Source organism: Eptatretus burgeri, chromosome 6, assembly GCF_056783735.1.
Source record: "Eptatretus burgeri isolate ZD-2024b chromosome 6, Ebu_testis_v1, whole genome shotgun sequence".
NCBI classification, from domain to species: Eukaryota; Metazoa; Chordata; class Myxini; order Myxiniformes; family Myxinidae; genus Eptatretus; species Eptatretus burgeri.
In genome coordinates this window covers 53,948,408-53,957,418 of record NC_140966.1, presented here as the reverse complement: position 1 = coordinate 53,957,418, position 9,011 = coordinate 53,948,408, and the positions used below count along the sequence as shown (strand labels likewise).

At 53.6% G+C, this 9,011-nt stretch overlaps 1 protein-coding gene across 1 annotated transcript in view; it reads left to right on the top strand.

The window, feature by feature from the left end:
• CKAP2 (cytoskeleton associated protein 2) overlaps positions 1-9,011 on the top strand; it is a 114,093-nt gene that overhangs the window by 44,673 nt on the left and 60,409 nt on the right. The gene's annotated exons all lie outside the window — the stretch shown is intronic.

Below are 9,011 nucleotides of genomic sequence, written 5' to 3'. Positions count from 1 at the left end.
TCGCACCTCGCCGCAGGTCGACTTTGGACACGGGCCACTTTAGCGACCCGTTCCGTACTATCGGGATAACCGAGCGGTGTTATTCGTCGGCCTCGACGGTTCGATTAATTATCGGGCGTCTTAGCCCATGACCAACCCTTTACGTGAAGCAAGATGGGGATTCAATGAAAGAAATGACGAAGCGAAGCGGGAAAACAGTTCAATAATAAGCACATTTATTTCGCGGCACACGGGAAGCACACATATACAATTCCACCAAAAGCACATGGAAAAGAAGAAGACAAAAAGCAAATGCGACAATGCAGATCTAATACCGACTACACGAGCACACGGCAACACTTATACAATTTTACTTCACAGACGGCGCCGACAACACATATTCCCAAAGCAAAAGAAAAGAGAACCACCCTCCAGGATGAGGGGGGTAGGCGGGCCTGGGGCCGAGACCGTGTCGGGCCTACCCGTCTGATGATGAGACGCGGAGCGGCGGTGGTGCCTCAACTCCGCGGGCCTCGCGGACAGTGTCTGGTAGGGGGTGGGAAGGGGGCCCCCTTTTGTCGCACTATCTCAGCGCGGGGGGGAAACTAGGAGGGGGTTGCTGATGCTCGGGGAAAGGAGGATTTCACAAAATCGCGGGTCCCGCGACGAGCGTCTCCACCACGACCTCGGTCGCGCCGCCGGCCTTTTCCTCCGCAGTTCCTCGAATCCGACGCGAGCACCCCCTCAACCGCCTTCGCCGCCGCCGCCTCTCCACAGCTCCGTCCTCTTCACTCCGACTCCGCAAACTCCCAACTGCACTCTTCCTCCTGCGAACTGAACTGCTTCTCAACTTCCACTGGACTCGACTCGACTGACGAACGCAGTCGTTTTTATAAGCCCCGTGGCTTTTCTCTCTCATCTTTGACCCTCTGCCTCCGACCTTTCACCTCGCTCCCCATTGGCCCGAGGAAAAGTTGGCGTGAATGCTTTTTGATCCATGAATTTGCATATAGCGACCGCCCTCCAACGCCCTGGAGGCGGGGCCAAATCGCCCCTTGCTCACCGATTGGACGGAACAAAAGTGGGCGTGAGTCGTTTTTGATCCGTTTTTCTTCGGAAAGTCCGCGATGCTTTTGAACACGCTGCACGGTGCGCGCCTTACACGAGTCCAGCATCGGTGCCCACGAGTGGCGCGAGATGACGGTGATGCGATGGTGGTGAGTTGTGACGGTAAAGGTCGTGGCGGTTGTGGTGAAGCGGCGTTGTGGTTGGTGGTTGTTGTTGTGATGGCTGTTGAGACGTGGTTGGTGGTGGTAATAATGGCGGTTGGTCCAAAATAAAGATAGTAAAAGAAAAACGGCTATCCTGAAGAGTCGCAGCACGCATGAATGACATTTATTCACTCTAGACAACGGGTTTGGGCGTAACTACACATATACTTACCGAGATATCTCACCTAAGGGACCTGAATGGTGGTTTGCGAATTTGGTCAACCACAACACTACCCCCTCCCCTTTTTACAGACTCGTCCCGAGTCGTCAAAAAATAAATAAAATTGCCGGCGCGAGGACAGACATGCCGGGGGCGCACTCATATTTACAGTACATCTTAACCTTAACTTACAAATTTTACACTAAACCATGGCCCAGGATCAATGAACTCTGCAAAAGAAAAGCAGTTAGCAGGGAGCCAGGCTGCTCGCATGCAGTCTCTGGCTCAAAACAATGCAGGTGACAGGGAACGTGGCTGGCTGCTCACACACAGTCCAAGGCCTTCCCTTTTGAACTGAACGCAGTGAACCACAACGGTGCATGGGCTGCACAACCGTTGTCTCCGTGCCAGCTCAAGTGGCACACGCAATGAACACAACGAATGGATGGATGAATGGTTTGAACTGAACGCAGTGAACCACAACAGTGCATGGGCTGCACAACGCAGTCTCCGTGCCAGCTCAAGTGGCACACGCAATGAACACAACGAATGGATGGATGGACACAAACACGGTGCACGGGCCGCCACTGCAGGCCCGTGTTGTAGCTGCCAACAGGGCAGTTCTTGCAGCTTGCAAACTGTTGCCTTGATCCTGGCGCACATGGCAATGAACAGGGGGGGGCAAAGCAAAAATTGAACGGGGCTGGTGAACAGGGGCAGTGGGCATGGCATGGCAAAGGTAGCAGGCAAACACAGCCCGCCGAAGAAGGCCGTTGCAGGCAAACACAGCCGGCAGATGAACTGGCCGGCACAGGCCTTGAAGTACCACAGCTGCAGATGATCCGGCCGGCACAGGCCTTGCAGCAACACAACAGCTGCCGATGAAGTGGGCCGGCACAGGCCTTGAAGAAAAACAGCCAGCCGGCAGATGAAGTGGGCCGGCACAGGCCTTGCAGTAACACAGCCAGCAGATGAAGCTGGCCAGCCTTTGCCGTTCAGTGGAGGTTGGTGGAGGGAGTGCGGTGGTGCTGGCCACTCGGAAGGCGGGCTCGGACCTACCCTACGGTCTCCCTCCCAACCTATCGCCTTTGCCTGTCACTGTCCATACCCACTCCCTTAATTTGTCAAACCCCAATTTAGCCCCAACTTATTTTTTTTTATTTTTACTTCCCCTCTATAAATCGTCCCCTAACCCCCTTTATCGTCTTTGTTCGGCTAACCTATCCTGTCAACTAGGCTACTCCCAACCCCTACGTTCCCTTCCCGGAGGGGAATAGGGAGAGCTAACGTCCTGTGTCGAGGCCCAACGAAGCCTCAGAATGGCCTCCCCAGAGTTCGGCGATCTAAACACCAAAGTGGGTCCAGCGGCCCACAACGAGAGCGAGGGGATGGATGGTGCGGAGGGGTAAATCTCCTAATCTACCCTAACCATTTAACTGTTAAACTACCCCGGGGCTTTCAACAAGCGCCTCTCGCTTAAACTATTGGTTCTAACAACCCAGATTCCCGTCGCCTGTGTTGGTGTCCTTACAATTTCGGGCCTCGCCCCCCAATTTTCTCTCCGTGCCCTCACACGGTCTCATGGCTGGGACACGTGGCCCCCTTTGGCAGGCACGACCCTCTGCCGAATCTCCCGCTATGGCACCCCCGGGCACTACACTGCCTCCGAGCCTACCAGCTCCCTAACACCGGGGAGTGCCCCCCATGGCACCTCCCCTGAAACGCACACGTGGCAGGCTGGCTTCCCAGACCCCTTTCCGAGGGTCACCCGTGCCCACAACACTGCCCACGCGGCTAATGGCGCCCCGGGCCCCCGCACCAAGCAGGCGCACTCGTGCCCACTACGCTATCCCGGCCCCGCATGGACCCTTGGCCTACCACGGCCGACTAGCCTGGTGCCCGGGGTACCCACTCAGCGATACTCACCTTTCGCAGCCACGCTCCCAAGCCCGTCAACAGGGCTCCTGCACCCCTCCAAACGGGTTTCGAGCCTACACACCCACGAACAAAACGACCTCCATTTTTCAATTTGACTAACCCCCTAACTCACTTTATACTGACCCCGGGGTCCCTTGGGCGGGAGTCACTCCTCCCCCCAATCACTCATCGCACCATGCATTCCCCATTCACTCCACACACACAGACCCGCTGGCTTCACTCACTCATCATGTACTCACCTCACAACTCTTTAACACACACACCGCTGAACTCTGCCATCCTCCTAACTACATCCCCTAACTAACTCGTGCTCCCACGTCGTCCCTTAAACTAGTAGCACGTTCCTTTTAACACGACGTAGCTAAACTACGTCCCCTCTACACATTCACAAGTCTGTCACTGTCTCCTAACTCATTTTATTTCCCAACCTAAATCTGGCTACAATCCCTCTAACTAATCCATTCCACGGACTCCATGAGGACTTACCCCTGCCCCATGAAGTCGGTCTAACTAAGCTAACCCTTCCCCCTAACTAGTTTCCATCCTGTGCCAAGGTCAAGGGGGTCTTCCACCCCTTGCCCAGGAATCCTGTGCACCCGAAAGTGAGGCTTACTGTTTTTTTTTTTTTTCTTTTCATGCGCAGCACCTGCGCGGCAACTCAGAGCTCGCGCACTTTACACCTGCCCGTGACGTCATGCAGCTGCACGTGTTCCTCGTCCCTCCTTGGAGGGTACCATCCGGCAGGGATACCCCTCCTGCCGGATTCCAACCCCACGTGCAGCCATGACGTCACCGTGCGCATAAAAAAAAACAAGCCCTACGTCTCGAGGGGTTCCCCACGCGAACACATGTGCTTTGCCCGTTGGAGCTTAACACACACGATCGCGTGGAGAACCCGTCCTGTCCAAATCGATATCCTGCCTAAACTTTGTCCGTCCGCGGGATCGGCAAATCCACCGCTGGCGTTTCCGGACCGGGACTTCACTATCGCAAGCGAGCACGTGGGGGTCTCGTGCGTTGCACAGCACGGACCTCGTGCTCACTGCTGGGTGAACCCGGCACGGTCCCCGAAACAACTACAGCCGCTACTCGGCTTTCTTTCCTCACATGTCGCCGTCGTCGCCATTCGACCCACGCACACCTGCGTGTCACGACGCTCACACTCCACACCATTACATTCACACCGGGAGACGCGGCTGCGTGCTCCCGCATGCCAACCGACATCTCCCTCACATACCGCTCTCTCACACACACGGTCTCCCTTGCACTCGGCCGTTCACTCACGCATGCGACCTCTTTCGCACACGTGGCTCCACGCACTCGCGGCCTTCCACTCACTCGTGCCATTTTCCTCACACAAACCATACCACTTACACACGCGGGGGCACTCACCCGCGGTGCCTCATCCACACTCCGTGCCTCACTCACACACGCGGGGGCACTCACCCGCGGTGCCTCACTCATACTGGCCGTTTCATCCACACACACGGCCTCACTCACACACGGTGCCTCACCCACACACGCGGGGGAACTCACCCGCGGTGCCTCATCCACACACCGTCCCTCACTCACACACGCGGGGGCACTCAACCGCGGTGCCTCACTCATACACCGTCCCTCATCCACACACGGCGTGCTGGGAAGCACGTACTCTGGCACCATCGCCACCACACCACTCACACACGGGGTCGCTTCCACACACGGGGACGCACTCACACCTTGCACCACACACGCAGGGACAACCACACTGGGGATTCGTGTCCCCACAAGGGTCTCCGGGGCCTCTATACCCCCCAAGCTCTCCGTGCACCTGTCCACAGCACTCCTCCCCTCGACCTCGCAAAGCACGACCGAACTCACCTGGTCGTGACTCGCCTCAAGGGGGCATACTCCCTCCCCTCGTTCCTGGAGGAGGCCATCCAGGTGCTCGCACTGGGTCCCTACCCAGTCCACCAGCTCACCCTCATTATCCTCCACTACCTCCGTGTGCGTGTGTGCGTCTCTAAACCCGTCATTATCATGCAGTCTCTCCTCTATTTTTTCTGTCTCCCGTGTCTCTATACATTTTCTCTCCTGGTTCCTTTTTTCTGTCTCTTCCTGGTTCCTTTTTCCTTCCCATCTGAGTCGTTCTTTCTCTCTGAGCCCCATTAGCTGTTCGTTCTCCCTCCGTAGCTCCTCAATCTCCGTTGACTCCAATCTCGCTCTCCGTTTTAGTTGTTCAATTTCACACTCATATAGTTGTTGTTTTCTCTCCCACTGTTCCTCCTGCTCTTTGTTTTCCAATCTCATAGTTTCTTTCAATTGGCTCATTTCCTTCCTGTGTTTCATTCGCTGTTCTCTCACCACTCTTCCTCGTTTCCTCTCCTGTCTTTCCTTATCCAGTTTCATGGTTTTCTTCATTTGGTTAATCTCCTTTTTGTGTTTCATTTGCTGTTGTCTCATTACTCTTCCTTGTTTCCTCTCCTGTCCTTCCTTCTCCAGTTTCGTTGTTTGCTTAATTTGGTTAATCTCCTTTTTGTGTTTCATTTGCTGCTGTCTCATGACTCTTCCTCGTTCCCTCTCCTGTCCTTCCTTCTCCAGTTTCATGGTTTTCTTGATTTGGTTCATCTCCATTTTGTGTTTCATTCGCTGCTGTCTCATTACTCTTCCTAGTTTCCTCTCCTGTCTTTCCTTCTCCAGTTTCGTTGTTTGCTTCATTTGGTTAATCTCCCTTTTGTGTTTCATTTGCTGCTGTCTCATTACTCTTCCTTGTTTCCTCTCCTGTTCTTCCTTCTCCAGTTTCGTTGTTTGCTTAATTTGGTTAATCTCCTTTTTGTGTTTCATTTGCTGCTGTCTCATTACTCTTCCTCGTTCCCTCTCCTGTCCTTCCTTCTCCAGTTTCATGGTTTTCTTGATTTGGTTCATCTCCATTTTGTGTTTCATTCGCTGCTGTCTCATTACTCTTCCTAGTTTCCTCTCCTGTCTTTCCTTATCCAGTTTCATGGTTTTCTTCATTTGGTTAATCTCCTTTTTGTGTTTCATTCGCTGTTCTTTGTCTATCTCCTCGTACTCCAGCCTTTCTTTCAATTGGTCAACCTCAGATTCATGTTCTTTTTGTTTTCTATTCCATTGTTCCTCTCGTTCTTCCCTCTCCAATCTCGTTGTGTCCTTCAATCTCCTGATTTCTCCTTCCTGCTTCATTCCTTGCTCCTTTACTTTCTCCTCGTATTCAAACCTATTTTTTTCCTTTTGTCGTTCAGTTTCAAATTCATACTCTTTCAGTTTTCTATTCCACTGTCTTTCTTGTTCCTCCTTCTGCAATCTCGTCATTTCTTTCAACTGACTGATTTCTTTCTCCTGTCTCATTCGTTCTTCCTTCATTACTCTTTCTTGTTCCTCATTCTTTAGTCTGGCCTTCGCTTCCAGCTGTTCGATCTGTACAGTGTGGTTTCTTAAAGTTTCATTTTCCGTTCTCTTCCTTTCCTCTTTTAACACTCTCAGTTCGTTTTGTAGTTCCCTCTCTTTGTTTTGGTGTTTCTGCAACTCAGAAACTTTCTTTTCCAATTCCTTTCTCATCTCCGCACACTCAGACTTTGCTTTGGCTTCTAACTGTTCTTCCGGCTTGCGCTTGTGGTTTTCTACCCGTCTTCCCAGTTCCTCTGTCTCCGTTTTTCCCTCCAGTCCCAGCTTATCAACTCTCTTCGTCATGTCTTGAAGTCTTTTCTCACACTCCACCGTTTCGACCTTCAATCCCTCCTCTGTCTCCTCCTGGCTTTCTTTTAATTTTTCTAATACCTTCTTTACCTCGTGTCTCGTCTTACACGTCTCCCGAATTATTTTCTCGCCCGCCCCGACCGCGGGCCTGACAGCCGTTGCACTCCCCCCCAGCTCGTTCGTCCCAGCACGTGGCAGCGCCATTTTCTCGCCCGTGGTCCGCGTTTCGCTCCTCGCCATTGCCATAATGCCTGCCTGCAGGCCTATGCCCATGCTCTGCATCTCACCCCGCATTTCTTTCATTTGGTTTTTCGCTTCGAGTGCGTTTCCATCCATTTTTTTATTTTCCATTTGTTGCGTATTTCTCTTCATTTCGTTGTTCCTTTCTTTCATATCGTCAATTATGCTCTGCGCGAGTTCCATAACCTGCCGCATTGTCACCTGCCCTGGCCACTCCCACTGACTACATTTAGTGGTGGAGTTATAATAAAAAAACCGACCAGATGAACGGCAACGATGCCTTTCCCAACCTTCTGGTACGGGTTTCTCTTGCACGGTGATCTCGTCCTGAGCCATGGATTCTACATATTCTACATCCATTTCTAATACCCCCGGCTCCCGCTCGCCTTGAGACGCCATCTTGCTTCTCGTGAAGGGTTAATTTAGCTCGCTCGTAATTTGGAGGGAATCGGGGGTCGCTCCTCTCACCCCTGGACCGATTCCCGTGAATTTAATTGGAGACAGGAGAGCCCGTTTTCCCGTTCTCCGTTACCAGTGCCGTGAGGATGGCGATGGGTTTGTATCGCACGACCTGACACCAGTGTCGCGGATTCGCGCCCGCCGGCGTGCGAACGGCCACGTAACTCGAATCGCGGCACGTCGCCCACCGGACGGACAATCCAGTCGTGACCCTCTCGGACTAACGCCGGGAACCAGTCACGGGTGGACCTTTCGGTCTCACCGCGATCGAGCCAATCGGCCCCCGCGTGGGATAGGGTTGCTCGCCAAATTCGACCTACCTAAGTACCCACACGGAGGGTAGACCGGGCGATCGCACCTCGCCGCAGGTCGACTTCGGACACGGGCCACTTAAGCGACCCGTTCCGTACTATCGGGATAACCGAGCGGTGTTATTCGTCGGCCTCGACGGTTCGATTAATTATCGGGCGTCTTAGCCCACGACCAACCCTTTACGTGAAGCAAGATGGGGATTCAATGAAAGAAATGACGAAGCGAAGCGGGAAAACAGTTCAATAATAAGCACATTTATTTCGCGGCACACGGGAAGCACACATATACAATTCCACCAAAAGCACATGGAAAAGAAGAAGACAAAAAGCAAATGCGACAATGCAGATCTAATACCGACTACACGAGCACACGGCAACACTTATACAATTTTACTTCACAGACGGCGCCGACAACACATATTCCCAAAGCAAAAGAAAAGAGAACCACCCTCCAGGATGAGGGGGTAGGCGGGCCTGGGGCCGAGACCGTGTCGGGCCTACCCGTCTGATGATGAGACGCGGAGCGGCGGTGGTGTCTCAACTCCGCGGGCCTCGCGGACAGTGTCTGGTAGGGGGTGGGAAGGGGGCCCCCTTTTGTCGCACTATCTCAGCGCGGGGGGGAAACAGGAGGGGGTTGCTGATGCTCGGGGAAAGGAGGATTTCACAAAATCGCGGGTCCCGCGACGAGCGTCTCCACCACGACCTCGGTCGCGCCGCCGGCCTTTTCCTCCGCAGTTCTTCGAATCCGACGCGAGCACCCCCTCAACCGCCTTCGCCGCCGCCGCCTCTCCACAGCTCCGTCCTCTTCACTCCGACTCCGCGAACTCCCAACTGCACTCTTCCTCCTGCGAACTGAACTGCTTCTCAACTTCCACTGGACTCGACTCGACTGACGAACGCAGTCGTTTTTATAAGCCCTGTGGCTTCGCTCTCTCATCTTTGACCCTCTGCCTCCGACCT